Raw genomic sequence first — 15,803 nt, 5'->3', positions numbered from 1 at the left:
ATGATGCTGTGGCTTTAAGAGGTTATTTTGTCTTGGGTCTTTTTAAAGAGAAGTTTTATGACAGAAGTACCAACCAGCCTACATGGAAAGCTAGTAAACAGCTTGTGAGGCTTTGGAATTTTTTTTAAAAGTTGGAACAATAGAAGCAGCTTGGCTGGTTGTGACCAGCTCTCACAGACCCAGGATTTCTAGTTTTTCTTTTAGTTTTTAAGTTCAGCTTTATGCAGTTGCTGTTGGAGTCTCAACAGGGTAGAAGCTGTTAGAGTTCTGATAAAGTAGAGGCTAACTTTTCCCTCTCTCAGTTACAGTGAGAAACTGGGGTTTCTTTCTGTTGCTGAGTTACCTGTGAGACAAATTTATTTTTCTGAATTTGCCGTTTGGTCAAGCAGTGTGTTTATGGGATGTTACTATATTGGAACAGATATTTAAGAATAGTTACTACAGCTATTATTTCCCAAAAGAAATATGTTATTCTAAGTTTTTCTTTCTTTTCTGGCATTTTGACGAAAGTGTTTAAATAAATTATGTTTTGCTTAATGTTGAATAGTTTGACCAATCAAATCAAATCTGGAACACAGCACATTACATTTGCCTTTGAAACAAAAGGAAGTCAGGGTCTAGGCTCCCTTCTTAAACTATTTTGTGGGGGTCTGATCTGATCCATAACATTGTTGCACTCCTTGCCATCCTTAATCAAGCTGAGGATACTGCCGAAATTATGATATTCTGCCTTCATCTGCCCTCCCTTCTCCAGTGATCTATTGACCCACATCCCTCTTGCAATTCTTAAGTATGGTACTACCTTTTGTCTGCCCATGTTGCTCCAACAACAAAACATCACCTCACACTTCTCCGCGTTGAAATTTCTGCTCACTTTCTGCTCACTCCATCAACTTTACTATGTCCTGTTAATGATCTGCACAGTCACAGTTTACAGTACCAAGTTTTGTAATAACTAGAAGCTTTGAAATTACCCCCTTGCTTACTAAAACTCAGATATTTGATGCATATTGGGAAAAGCAAGGGTCCCAATATATCCCCCTGGTGAATTTCATTCCAAACCTTCCTCTATCCTAAAGAGCATTCATTGACCACTACTCTGCTTTAACTATTGCTCTTCAATGTTATACAAATGTTGATATTATCCATTTGATTCCATGAGCTATCATCTGACTCACAAATCATGTTGTGTTTTACTGTGTCAAATAATTTTTTGACATCTATGTGCATCACACAAACACCATTATTCTAATTTACTTCTTCCTAGAAATGAAATTTCTGGTGACTTATGCACTTATACTTTTGGATATCTACGCTGGCTCCTCCGAGGCAGCCCACCTTTTCTCATCTGGCTGAAAAATCTACCCAGAGTAAATGTTCCAAGAAACTTCCCCACCATCGAAGTGAAACTGACTTGTCTGTAATTGCTCAGTTTGCCCTTACAATCACCTTTGAACAAAGGATTAGTGCCTGCCACTCTACATTGAATGAAGACTGAAGCATTATAGGCAGAGATGCTATAATTTCCACTGTAATTTCCTTAAATATCATTGAATGCACCTGATCTGGTGACAGTGCCTTCTAAAATTTAAGTAACACTGACGTGTGGAACACTTCCTTCTTGTCAATTTTGAACCAATTTTGAACAGTGCTTCCTGCTCTGTTACAGACACCTTGTTAGTATTTACATCCTTCATAAATACACGTGCACAGGATTCATTTAATACCTCAGCATTGTCCCTTGCCTCTCCATGTGAATTGACATTTTGGTTCAGAATCAGGGCTGGCAATGACCAGTGTCCTCTAACAGAAGACAGGAGCAGCTGCTATATAAGGGCTTAGAAATACAGCCAAGGAGCAGTACATTCTGGCAGGTAGGCCCGATATTTGGACAGTAGCCAGATCCAAGTGCCAGAGCTCAATTACTGGGCCCCTGAATCAGCACAACTTGAGAAGCCAGCCAGCAAGAACCAGAAATCAGATTTAAAATTTGGTGTTTAGTAAAAATTATTGCTACTCAATATTTGAACTAAAGCTCAGCTGTTGATTATAACCCTCTTCCAACTGCTTTTCTGTGGTTCATTCCTTGAGGAATGTTTCAACTTGTCAGAGTCAGTGCACCCAGTTTAAACTTGCACACGGCCTGGTACTAACTATCCTTGCAAACTACCAGAAGAATTTACCATGTTGATGTTTCTATTCATTAGTGTCTTTTTGCTGAACAAGCTGCTTGTTTTTACTTGACAATAATAAAACACTGTCGCTCCTTACAATGGTATTATGGAAAATTGTCTTTAAAAATTTGACAGTGAAAGGTTTGCAGATATAGGTCACTATTTGCATTAATTCTCAGTTGTGTTTGTTGCAGTATAGCACAACGTTAGATGGAGAAAATAGGGTCCTGCTGAGAGACTCTGCTGGACAAGGCTGACCTATCAACAAGAGACAGAGCATTCGGGTTAAGATCAGGATCAGGGTAAGGGTAAGGGTCAGAGTCAAGGTTAGTGTTGGGATCAGGGTTCTGGTTAGGGCCAGGGTAAGGGTCAGGGTTAGTGTCAAGATGAAGGTAATGATTATGGTTTGGGTCAGGTTAGTGTCAGGTTAGGTTCAGGGTTGGGGTTAGGGTCAGAGTTAGAGTTAAGTTCAAGATTAAGATTATCGTTTCGGTTAGAATCAGGATCAGGTTAGGGTTAAGATTACGGTTAGGGTCAGGGTTGGGGTTAGGTTAGAGTTAAGGACAGTGTCAGAGTTAGGGTTAGGTTCAGAGTTTGAGTTAGATACAAGGTTAAGGTTAGGCTTAGGGTTTGGGTCAGGGTTAGATTTAGGATTAGGATTTGGATTAGCGTCCGAATAGGGTTAGGGTTAGGGACAGCATCAGGGTCAAGTTAGGATTAGGGTTAGGGTTAGGGATAGGGTCATGGCCAGGTTAGGGTTAGGGTTATGGCTAAGTTTAGGGATAGGGTCAGGGTAAGGTTCAGGGGTAGGGATAGAGTTAGTATCAGGTTAAGGTTGGGTTGCTTTCTTTGGAGTAGAGAAGGTTAGGGTTAGGAATAGGGCCAGTGTGAGGGTTATGGCTAGTCTTAGGGTTAGTGTTAGGCTTCGGGTTAGAGTCAAGTTTTGGCTTAGGGTTGTAATCTTTGGAGCAGAGATGTTCAGGTTAGGGTTAGGGTTTGGGTTAGAGTTAGAGTTACGGTTAGCATTAGGTTATTATCTCCGGGTTAAAGTTTTGGTTAGGGTCAGGATTACTGTTAGAGTTAGGATTAGGATCAGGGTTAGTGTTATTGCTAAGGTTGGATTGGGTTGGTTTCATTCGAGCACAGAAAGTTGAGGTAGGACCTGATTGGGTTAAGTTTAGTTTTGGGGTTAAGTTTAGGGTTAGAGTTATTGTAATTGGATTAAGGTAAGAGCTAGGGCTAGGGTCATGGGTAGGTTAGGGTTAGGGTTAGGGTTAGGGTCACGTTGATTTCTATGGAACAGAGAAAGTGTCCCATCTAGAGTTTGAGTTACTGTTAGGGTTAGAGTTAGAGTTAGAGTTATTATGATAGGCTTAGGTTTAGGGTTAGAATTATTGCAATAGGGTTAGGGCAAGGATCAGGGTTATTATCTTTTGTGCAGGCACAGCTGAGGGTTTAGGTTTAAGGTTAGGGATAGGGCTAAGGTAAGGCTTACAGGTCATGTTAGGGTTAGTGTTATGGTTAGAGTTAGGCTTATGGGTAAGGGTTAGCGTTTGGGTTAGATTTAGGGTTAGCATTAGGGTTAGGTTTAGGTTTAGGGTTAGAGTTATTGCAATAGGATTAAGGTTAGGGTCAGGGTTAGGTTTAGGGTTATTGCGATAGGGTTAGGGTTAGGGTCAGTGTTGCACTGTTTTGTTTGGAGAAGATGGGGGATTTGGTTGATGGGGGAGCTGATAGGGTTAAGGTTAGGGTTGGGGTTAGAGTTAGAGTTAGGGTTTGGGTCAAGGTTAGGATTAGGATTAGGGCTAGGGCTAAGGTTACTGTTAGGGTTAGGATTAGGTTTAGATTTAGGGTTATGTTTCGGGTTAGGGTTAAATTTAGAGTTAGGATTAGGTTTAGGGTTAGGGTTAGGGTTAGATTTAGGGTTAGTTTTAGGTTTAGTGTTAGGATTAAGATTATTGCTTGGGTCAGAGTCAGGTTTATTTTTAGAGCAGAGAAGATTGAGGGGGAACCTTATAGAGATATTGAAGATTATGAGTGGCATGGACAGGGTGGATAGAAAGCAGCTGTTGGAGTAATTTTAAAATGCAAGTCAGTTGGTTTTAAGAGGAGCTGAGGTAAAATATTTTGTCTCAGAGGCTGAAGGGGGCCTGGAATGCACTGCTTGGGTTGGGTTCTGGTGTTGGGGGTGGGTGTTAACTTCACAGCCTTTGAAAAGTATTTGGATGAGCACTTGTAATGTCGTAACATTCAATGATGTGGACCACGTGAGGGAAAGTGAGAACTGTGCAGAAGGTAGTGTAGTTTTGGCTGAAAGGCCTCTTCTGTATTGTATGGTTTTATGGTTCAATAAAGTCTGCTCAGTCCTTTGAGTCTGCCTTGCCATTCACTGAGGTCATGGCCAATCTGTTTTTAACCTGAACACTACATTCTTGCATCTCTCTGATAATCTTTGTCAAGAATCTCTCTAACCATGTCTTTGAAATATTGAAAGATTCTGCATTCACCGCCTTGAGAGGAAGGGGATTCCAGGACTCACTCCCCTCCCTGAGAAAACCCTCTGAGGGTCCCAAGAAATTCCATCGACAAATGCTTCTTTGATGTTATCTGTCACAACTGTATGTGTTTGTTCCTGATTATTCAATTTACGCATTCTTTCAAAGATCTCAGCAAGATCAAACCAGTCATGTTAAGCCTGGATATTCAGTGGTAAGTAATTCAACACCTCTCCTTATTCATAAGGTACAAGGTAAGGGTTCTTGTGGTGTGGTGGCAGTATCCCTACCTCTGAGCCAGGAGACTCAAATGCTCCTCCAGATGTGTGTGCTAACATCTACCAACAGGTTGATTAGAGTATATATTTTGAAAAGGCGCAAGTTGGAGGTCTGACAGAATACTCTTCATATAACTCAATTATCTTTTCCCCAACACAAGGTAAATCCTGACCATAGAACCATGGAGTCATAGAGTTATAAAACATGGAAACAGGCCCTACAGCCCAACTTGTCCATGCTGACCCTGTGTCCTAAACTGAATTAGTCTCATTTGTCTTCTTTTTGGCCCATATACCTTTAAAACTTTTCTATTCATGTACCTGTCCAAATGTCTTTTGAATGTATGTAGTGATTGAAATGATGTCACCAAGTGGATCCCATAGAGTATGAGTTCCTTGATTGGGGCTGTTTATCTGGTCCAATCAGGCAGTCTTGGCTGACAGATATAAACAGGAGTGTCAGAGGTTCTGTTCACCCCAAGAATTGACTGTGACCTAGCTGGGTCAGTCTTATATATTATGCACATGTAAATTGAGGGTGATTTGGTGATGGGATGCCGGCCTTCATGGAGCTAGTTCAGTGGCAATGAGAGAAAAACATGTCCCTGAAGAGATTCACTTGCAAGAGTTATCTTTGAGTGGGGTAAGCATTTCTGGCATTATGTGGCTATTTGAGAAGCTTGACTCATTCGATCCTGCCATCGAAGACTGAGCCCAGTATGTGGAAAGAAGGCACTATATTTTTCCAGGCAAATTGGGCCAGACAAAAACAATGAGTAATTCTCCTGATAGCTTGTGGACCTGCAGCTTTTTCGGTTATTAGCAGCTTTAATTTTCCTGGAGGCAACAGATATTGAAACCTTTTACGAGCTGATGACTTGGTTCAACCCCATCCCCAAGCCTCCCCTAATTCTGAAACGCTATTGGTTTTACTCAGCAACTTGAGAACCAGGGGAATCCATATTGGGATTTTTGATGAGGTTAAAATGACTGGCAGTGGCATGTGATTTTGGTTTAATCCTAAAAGAAATGCTGAGGGACTGTTTGATAATGAGACTAACGACGTAACCATGCAAAAGCACCTACTAGCTGAAGCCCAATTGAACTTCAAACAAGCACTGCAACTGCTTTGCCATTAGAAAATGTGGCAAGTGGAGTATATGAGTTACAGAGTATGCCAGTGGAAGTGGGCACACTCGCCACTGAGCTTGGGGGATGCTTCTTGAGTAAAGGCAATTGCAGAGCCTCACTCAGGACATATCTTAAGCAGAGGGACTCTCTGTCGGCCCACAGCAAAGCTCCAAAACAAAGCCAAACCTCAGCCAAATGGTTAAAATTTTCTTCTGGAACTGGGCTGGCAAATCATTGTAGTTGCTGCTTGTATGCGGACTTGAGACAGCTAGAGAGTCCCATTAGACCTGATTAGAGTAAGTGAACTAATAGGCTGGTGTCCAGGAGACTGCACACCCTCAAAAGTCCTCCTACATCTGAATAAAAACCAAAAGAACTGTAAATCAGGAGCAAAAACAATGTTGCTGGAAAAGCTCAGCAGGTCTAGCAGCATCTGACAGGGAGAAAACAGAGTTAATGTTTCGGGTCAAGTGACCCTTCCTCAGAACTTGTCCTCCTCCAACAGAACCTACCTCCTACAGCTGATCTGGAACGGTTACACTGCATATCAACATCCAAATCAGAAGCAATCAAAATAAATGTCTGGCTAAATGGTCACCTGGTCCTAATGGAGTTTGAGACTGGCACAGTTGTTTCAGTGATAGCAGGAACTGCCAATGCTGGAGAATCTGGGATAACAGGAGGCTGGGAAGCAAAGGAACCATCAAACCGGAGATAGTAGGAACTGCCAATGCTGCAGAATCTGGGATAACAGGAGGCTGGGAAGCGAAGGAACCATCAAACCGGAGATAGTAGGAACTGCCAATGCTGGAGAATCTGGGATAACAGGAGGCTGGGAAGTGAAGGTATCATCAAACCAGAGATAGTAGGAACTGCCAAAGCTCGAGAACCTGGGATAACAGGAGGCTAGGAAGCAAAGGAATCATCAAACCAGTCCAGTTTGTGGAATGGGCAGCACCCGGTCATACCAATCGTGAAGCCTGGTGGCTCAGTTTGCCTTTGTGGGGATTTTAAACAAACAGTAAACCACTTCTTACAGCTGGATAAATACAATCCCTCACATAGAGAATTTATACAGAAAGCTGGCAGGGGGGTGCTGTCCTTCACAAAGCTGGACATGAGCCATGTGTACCTGCAATTCCAGTTTGATGAGGATTCCCAGAAGATTGCTACAATTAATACCCATGAGGGTTTGTACCAAAGTATGAAACTGTCATTTGGGGTATCAATTTCCAGTGGATGATGGAGAACATTTTACAAGGCCTACACCAGGTTGCTATTTATCTGGATGACGTGCTCATAACTGGGAAGACCAATAAAGAGCACAAGGAGAAATTGGACATAGTGCTTCAGCATTTCTCCTGTATGATAAATGGATAGTGTTGGCTCACTGGTGGCCCAGCAGAGAGGAATGCCTGAAGGTGTATGCTTCCTGGATTTTGGCAGAATGAAGATACACTTGGATAAAGAAGGATGGTTTGGCGGTGATCTTCGGTGTGAGGAAGTCGTACCAATAGCTTTATGGCCACAAATTTGTAGCAGTAGCAGACCATAAACCACTGCTCAGCCTACTGAAAGAGGACAGGACTATACTGCCCATAGCTTCAGTTCAAATTCAGTGGTGGGCCCTTATTCTCAGTGCATACAATTGTAAGTTGGATTACCATCCAGGACGCCAATTGGCAAATGCGGATTCCTTGTGCTGCATCCCACTGATGATTATCACTGACAGTGCCACCACTGGAAGAGTCCATTCTGGTTTTCGACTTTCTGGACACTCTTCTGGTCACCGCAGGTAATATCAGACTGTGGACACAAAAGGACCCTGTCCTGACAAAGCTGAAAGAGCTGGTGGTGATGGGGCAAAATCACAACCAGAACTGAAAGCTTTCTGGACCTGGAGAGACCAGATCATTAGGATGGCATTTTATTATGGGGAGCATGAGTGGTTGTCCCGAGAAAATGCTGCTGCCAGATACTGGCTGAGCTCCATCAGGGTCATCCAGGGGTCTCCAGCATGGACGTGTTGGACAGAAGGCTCTGTTTCCATACTGTACAGCTCTATGACTCTGTGTTGCTGAGACGTTACGTCTGGTGGTCAGGATTGGATGCCGACAGTGGGGCATTGGTGGGGCAGTGCCCAGAGTGCCAACAAGGACAGAAATTACAACCAGCAGCAGCACTGCCCACATTTGTGCGAATAGCTGGGTCAACACTGAACTCGGTTCCACATCAATTATGCCAGTCCTTTCATGGGCTCAATGTTTTTAGTCATTGTGGATGCCCATTCAAAGTGGCAAACCTTGAAGGCAGGCTTAAGGAAACAGCCCACAACTTTACTCAATATCAAACTGCCCCAGTTCCGATTTGATTATAGGAACACCCCTCACGCAACTACAGGGACAAGGTCCAGCAAAGTTACTGATAGGGAGAAGAGTCCACAGCAGGTCGAACCTGTTTATCTCAAGCCTGGGATGGGGGGGGGGGCAGTGAAATGGCTTCAGGAATGCCAATGCTGGACACAAGACTCCACGAGGTGAGGGATGCAGTTTACTTCAGGGGACAAGTTTGGCGTCAAAAGCTAAGGAATGGGCCTGCATGGATAAGAGGCATGGTCGATGTGAGGCCAGGTCCGGTGATGTCCAAAGTTCGGGTCAGCGAGGTGGATGTGAACAAACATGTGAATCACATGAAAGCAAGAAAGGAGCAAAACATACCCAGCCGCTCAGAATATCTAGCACGGCTGTCAGGGCCCATGGGTTCTCCCAATCTGCCTAGCTTTGAAGGAACCTCTGAGGATGAGATGGACATGACAGCTTTGATGCCATTACTGCCTGATGAAGAAGATGAGTTTTGGCTGAGACGCTACGGGTGGGTTACTGTCTGGTATATGCTACCAGTATCCAAGGCAGAGTCGGAGGAACCGGACCTGGTGTGAAAATGTTCTGGGAGAAGCTACAGGACAAAGAACAGGATTATGTCTCAGGATTCAGAGAGGGACGGATGTCGTGATTGTAACAAGGTCAGACAGGTGCCCATCAGTTCTGGGGAAGGGTCACTGGCCCCGAAATGTTAACTCTGTTTTTTTCCTTCACAAATGCTTCCAGGACTGCTGAGCCTTTCCAGCAACTTTGTTGTTGCACCTCATAAAATATGAGCTCCATAGTTGGGGCTGTTAACCTGGTCCAAACAGGGAGCCCTGGCTGATGGATATAATCAAAAGTGTCAGAGATTCTGTTCATTCTAAGAGCCAGCATTGAGCGAGCTGAATCAGTGTCATGTACTATGCAAATGAAAATAAAGGATGCAATACCAGTCTCAGTGGAATTATTGCAAGGAGGTGGTGTTGCTGGAGGATGTCATGGAGAGAGGAAAGAGGTAGTGTTGCTGGAAGAGTCAATGCATATAGGGAGATTTGGTGTTGTTGGGGGAGATTATGGAAGTAGGGAGAGGTGGTTTTGCTAGAGGAGATTATGTAGACAGGGAGAAGTGGTGTTGTGGGAGGAGATTATGGAGGCAGGGGGAGGCGGAGTTGCTGGGGGAGATTTTGGACACATGGAGATGTGATGTTCCTGGGGGAGATTATGGAGATAGGGAGAGGTGGAGTTGCTGGAGGATATTATGAAGACAACGAGATGTGGTGTTGCTGGAGGGGATGATGGAGATAGGGAGATGTGGTGTTGCTGGACGAGATCATGGAGATAGGGAGAGCTGGTGTTGCGGGAGTAGAGTAAGGAGATAGGGAGAGGTGGTGTTGCTGGACGAGATGATGGAGATAGGGAAGGGGGTGTTGTGGTAGGAGATGATGGAGATAGGGAGTGGTGGTGTTCCTGGAGGAGATAATGGAGATAGGGAGAGGTGGTGTTGCTGGGGGAGATGATGGAGATAGGGAGAGGTGGTGTTGCTGGAGAAGATGATGGAGATAGGGAGAGGTGGTGTTGCTGGGGGAGATGATGGAGATATGGCGAGGTGGTGTTGCTGGACGAGATAATGGAGATAGGGAGAGGTGGTGTTGCTGGGGGAGATGATGGAGATCGGGGGAAGTGGTGATGTGGGAGGAGATGATGGAGATTGGGAGAGGTGGTGTTGCTGGAGGACATGATGGAGATTGGAGAGGTGGTGTTGCTGGACAAGATGATTGAGTTGGGGAGGGGGTGTGTTGTTGGACAAGATGATGCAGACAGGGAGAGCTGGTGTTGCTGGTTGTGCTGATGGAGACAGGGAAAGTATTGTCTTGCTGGACGAGATAATGGCGACAGGGAGTGGTGGTGTTGCTGGACCAGATGATGGAGATTGGGAGAGGTGGTGATGCTGGACGAGGTGATGCAGATAAGGAGTGGTGGTGTTGCTGGACGAGATGATGGAGATAGGGAGAGGTGGGGTTGCTGGAGGAGATTTTGGACACATGGAGATGTGATGTTCCTGGAAGAGATGATGGAGATACGCTGAGTTGGTGTTGGAGGAGATTACGTCGACAGGGAGAGGTGGTGTTGCTGGAGGAGATGATGGAGATAGGGAGAGGTGGCGTTGCTGGAGGAGATGATGGAGATAGGGGGAGGTGGTTTTGTGGGAGGAGATGACGGAGATAGGGAGAGGTGGCGTTGCTGGAGAAGATGATGGAGATAGGGAGAAGTGGTGGTGTGGGAGGAGATGATGGAGAGAGGGAGATTTGCGGTTGCTGGAAGAGATGACGGAGATTGTGAGAGGTGGTGTTGCTGGACGAGATGATTGAATTAGGGAGAGGTGGTGTTGCTGGACAAGATGATGGAGACAGGGAGAGCTGGTGTTGCTGGGGGTGATGATGGGGACAGCGAAAGTTGGTCTTGCTGGAGGAGATGATGGAGATAGGGGGAGATGGCGTTGCTGGGGGAGATTATGGAGTTAGGGAGAGGTGGTGTTGCTGGAGGAGATGATGGAGATCGGGAGAGGTGGTGTTGCTGGAGGAGATGATGGAGATCGGGAGAGGTGGTGTTGCTGGAGGAGATGATGGAGTTAGGGAGAAGTGGTGTTGCTAGAGGAGATGAGTGAGATAGGGAGAGGTGGTGTTGCTGGAGGAGATTTTGGATATATGGAGATGTGATGCTCCTGGAAGAGATTATGGAGATAGGGAGAGGTGGTGATGGAGGAGTTTATGTAAGCAGTGAGAGGTGGTGTTGCTGGGGGAGATGATGGAGTTAGGGGGAGGTGGTGTTCCTGTAATAGATCATGGACAGCGGGAGAGGTTGTGTTGCTGGACGAGATAATTGAGTCAGGGACAGGTGGTATTGCTGGAGCAGATGATGGAGATAGGGAGAGGTGGTGTTGCTGGAGGCGATCGTGGTGATAGGGAGAGGTGGTGTTGCGGGACGAGATGATGGAGTTAGGTAGAGGTGGTGTGGCTGGATGAGATGATGCAGATAGGGAGAGGTCGTGTTGCTGGATGAGTTGGTGGAGATCCGGAGAGTTGGTGTTGCTAGAGGATATTATGGAGATAGGGAGAGGTGGTGTTGCTGGATGAGATGATGGAGATAGGGAGAGGTGGTGTTGCTGGAGGAGATTTTGGACACACAGAGATGTGATGTTCCTGGAAGAGATTATGTAGACAGGGAGAGGTGGTGTTGTGGGAGGAGATGATGGTGTTTGGGAGAGGTGGTGTCACTGGGGGAGATGATGGAAATAAGGGGAGGTGGTGTTGCTGGAGGATATGATGGAGATCGGGAGCAGTGATGTTGCTGGACGAGATGATAGAGTTCGGGAGAGGTGATGTTGCTGGACAAGATGATGGAGACAGGGAGAGCTGGTTTTGCTGGGGGAGTTGATGGAGTTAGGGAGAGGTGGGGTTGCTGGAGGAGATGATGGAGATAGGGAGAGGTGGTGGTGTGGGAGGAGATGATGGAGAGAGGGAGATTTGCGGTTGCTGGAAGAGATGACGGAGATTGTGAGAGGTGGTGTTGCTGGACGAGATGATTGAATTAGGGAGAGGTGGTGTTGCTGGACAAGATGATGGAGACAGGGAGAGCTGGTGTTGCTGGGGGTGATGATGGGGACAGCGAAAGTTGGTCTTGCTGGAGGAGATGATGGAGATAGGGGGAGATGGCGTTGCTGGGGGAGATTATGGAGTTAGGGAGAGGTGGTGTTGCTGGAGGAGATGATGGAAATCGGGAGAGGTGGTGTTGATGGAGGAGATGATGGAGATCGGGAGAGGTGGTGTTGCTGGAGGAGATGATGGAGTTAGGGAGAAGTGGTGTTGCTAGAGGAGATGAGTGAGATAGGGAGAGGTGGTGTTGCTGGAGGAGATTTTGGATATATGGAGATGTGATGCTCCTGGAAGAGATTATGGAGATAGGGAGAGGTGGTGATGGAGGAGTTTATGTAAGCAGTGAGACGTGGTGTTGCTGGGGGAGATGATGGAGTTAGGGGGAGGTGGTGTTCCTGTAATAGATCATGGACAGCGGGAGAGGTTGTGTTGCTGGACGAGATAATTGAGTCAGGGACAGGTGGTATTGCTGGAGCAGATGATGGAGATAGGGAGAGGTGGTGTTGCTGGAGGCGATCGTGGTGATAGGGAGAGGTGGTGTTGCGGGACGAGATGATGGAGTTAGGTAGAGGTGGTGTGGCTGGATGAGATGTTGCAGATAGGGAGAGGTCGTGTTGCTGGATGAGTTGGTGGAGATCCGGAGAGTTGGTGTTGCTAGAGGATATTATGGAGATAGGGAGAGGTGGTGTTGCTGGAGGAGATTTTGGACACACAGAGATGTGATGTTCCTGGAAGAGATTATGTATACAGGGAGAGGTGGTGTTGTGGGAGGAGATGATGGTGTTTGGGAGAGGTGGTGTCACTGGGGGAGATGATGGAAATAAGGGGAGGTGGTGTTGCTGAAGGATATGATCGAGATCGAGAGCAGTGATGTTGCTGGACGAGATGATGGAGTTCGGGAGAGGTGATGTTGCTGGACAAGATGATGGAGACAGGGAGAGCTGGTTTTGCTGGGGGAGTTGATGGAGTTAGGGAGAGGTGGTGTTGCTGGAGGAGATTGTGGTGATAGGGAGAGGTGGAGTTGCTGGACGAGATGATGGAGATAGGGAGAGGTGGTGTTGCTGGAGGAGATTTTGGAGATAGGGAGAGATCGTGTTGCGGGAGTAGATTAAGGAGATAGCGAGCGGTGGTGTTGCTGGAGGAGATTTTGGACACATGGAGGTGTGATGTTCCTGAAATAGATGATGGAGATAGGGAGAGATGGTGTGGGAGGAGATTATGTCGACAGGGAGAGGTGGTGTTGCTGGGGGAGATGATGGAGATAGGGAGAGGTGGTGTTGATGGATGAGATGATGGAGATCGGGAGAGGTTGTGTTGCGGGACGAGATAATTGAGTCAGGGAGAGGTGGTATCGCTGGAGCTGATGATGGAGATATAGGAGAGGTGGTGTTGCTGGAGGTGATCGTGGTGATAGGGAGAGTTGGTATTGCTGGAGGAGGTGATGGAGAAAGGGAGAGGTGGTGTGGCTGGAAGAGATGATGGAGATAGGGAGAGGTGGTGTTGCTGGAGGAGATGATGGAGATCGGGAGAGGTGGTGTGGCTGGAAGAGATGATGGAGCTAGGGAGAGATGGTGTTGCTGGCGGAGATTATGGAGATAGGGAGAGGTGGTATTGCTGGACGAGATGATGGAGATAGGGAGAGGTGGTGTTGCTGGACGAGATGATGGAGATAGGGAGAGGTGGTGTTGCTGGACGAGATGATGCAGATAGAGAGATGTGGTGTTGCTGGAGGAGATGCTGGAGATAGGGAGATGTGGTGTTGCTAGAGGAGATTTTAGAGATAGGGAGATATCGTGTTGCAGGAGTAGATTAAGGAGATAGCAAGAGGTGGTGTTGCTGGAGGAGATTTTGGACACATGGAGATGTGATGTTCCTGGAAGAGATGATGGAGGTAGGGAGAGCTGGTGTTGGAGGAGATTATGTAGACAGGGAGGGGTGGTGTTGCTGGAGGAGATGATGGAGATAGGGAGAGGTGGTGTTGATGGATGAGATGATAGAGATCGGGAGAGGTGTTGTTGCTCGACGAGATAATGGGCACAGGGAGAAGTGGTGTTGCTGGAGCAGCTGATGGAAATAGGGAGAGGTGGTGTTGCTGGAGGAGATCGTGGTGATAGGGAGAGGTGGTGTTGCTGGACGAGATGCTGGAGATGGGGCGAGGTGGTGTTGCTTGATGTGATGATGCAGATAGGGAGAGGTGGTGTTGCTGGACGAGATGATGTAGATAGGGAGAGGTGTTGTTGCTGGAGGAGATGATTTAGATACGTAGAGGTGGTGTTGCTGGAGGAGATGATGTAGATTGGGAGAGGTAGTTTTGCTAGAGGAGATGATGGAGATAGGGAGAGGTGGTGTTGCTGGAGGAGATGATGGAGATAGGGAGAGGTGTTGTTGCTGGAGGAGATGATTTAGATACGTAGAGGTGGTATTGCTGGAGGAGATGATGGTGTTATGGAGAGGTCGTGTTGCTGGGGCAGATTATGGAGATCGGGAGAGGTGGTGTTGCCGGGTGAGATTAAGGAGTTTGGGAGAGGTGGTGTTGCTGGAGGAGATTTTGGATACATGGAAATGTGATGTTCCTGGAAGAGGTTATAGAGATAGGTAGAGGTGATTTTGCTGGAGGAGATGATGGCGATAGGGAGAGGTGGTGTTGCTGGATGAGATGATGGAGATAGGGAGAGTTGGTGTTGCTGGAGGAGATGATGGTGAATGGGAGAGGTGCTGTTGCTGGACGAGATGTTGGAGTTAGGGAGAGATGGTGTTGCTGACAAGATGATGGAGACAGGGAGAGCTGGTTTTTTTGGGAAAGATGATGGAAATTGGGAGGGGTGGTGTTGCTGGGGGAGTTGATGGAGACAGGGAGAGGTGGTGTTGCTGGAGAAGATGATGGATTTAGCGAGAGGTGGTGTTGCTGGACGAGATATGGAGATACGGAGAGTTGGTGTTGCCAGAGGAGATGACGGAGTTAGGGGGAGGTGATGTTGCTGGACAAGATGATGGAGACAGGGAGAGTTGGTTTTGCTGGATGAGATGATGGACATAGGGAGAGATGGTGTCGCTGGACGAGATGATGGAGATAGGGAGAGGTGGTGTTGCTGGAGGAGTTGATGCAGATCGGGAGAGGTGGTGTTGCTGGACGAGATGATGGAGATAGTGAGAGGTGGTGTTGCTGGAGGAGATGATGGAGATAGGGAGAGGTGGTGTTGCTGGAGGAGATATTGGAGATAGGGAGATTTCATGTTGCAGGAGTAGATTAAGAAGATAGCAAGATGTGGTGTTGCTGGTGGAGATTTTGGACACATGGAGATGTAATCTTCCTGGAAGAGATGATAGAGATAGGGAGAGGTGGTGTTGGACGAGATTATGTAGACATGGAGAGGTGGTGTTGCCGGAGGAGATGATGGAGATAGGGAGATGTTGTGTTGCTGGAGGAGATGTTGGAGAGCGGGAGAGTTGGTGTTGCTGGAGGAGATGATGGTGAACGGGAGAGGTGCTGTTGCTGGACGAGATGATAGAGTTAGGGAGAGGTGGTGTTGCTGACAAGATGTTGGAGATAGGGAGAGCTGGTTTTGCTGGGAAAGATGATGGAAATTGGGAGGGGTGGTGTTGCTGGGGGAGATGATGGAGATCGGGAGAGTTGGTGTTGCTGGATGAGATGATGGATTTAGGGAGAGGTGGTGTTGCTGGACGAGATGATGGAGATATGGAGAGTTGG

This window comes from Stegostoma tigrinum, chromosome X (assembly GCF_030684315.1).
Source record: "Stegostoma tigrinum isolate sSteTig4 chromosome X, sSteTig4.hap1, whole genome shotgun sequence".
In the NCBI taxonomy this organism is placed as follows: Eukaryota; Metazoa; Chordata; class Chondrichthyes; order Orectolobiformes; family Stegostomatidae; genus Stegostoma; species Stegostoma tigrinum.
Note: the sequence above shows the minus strand (reverse complement) of the source record.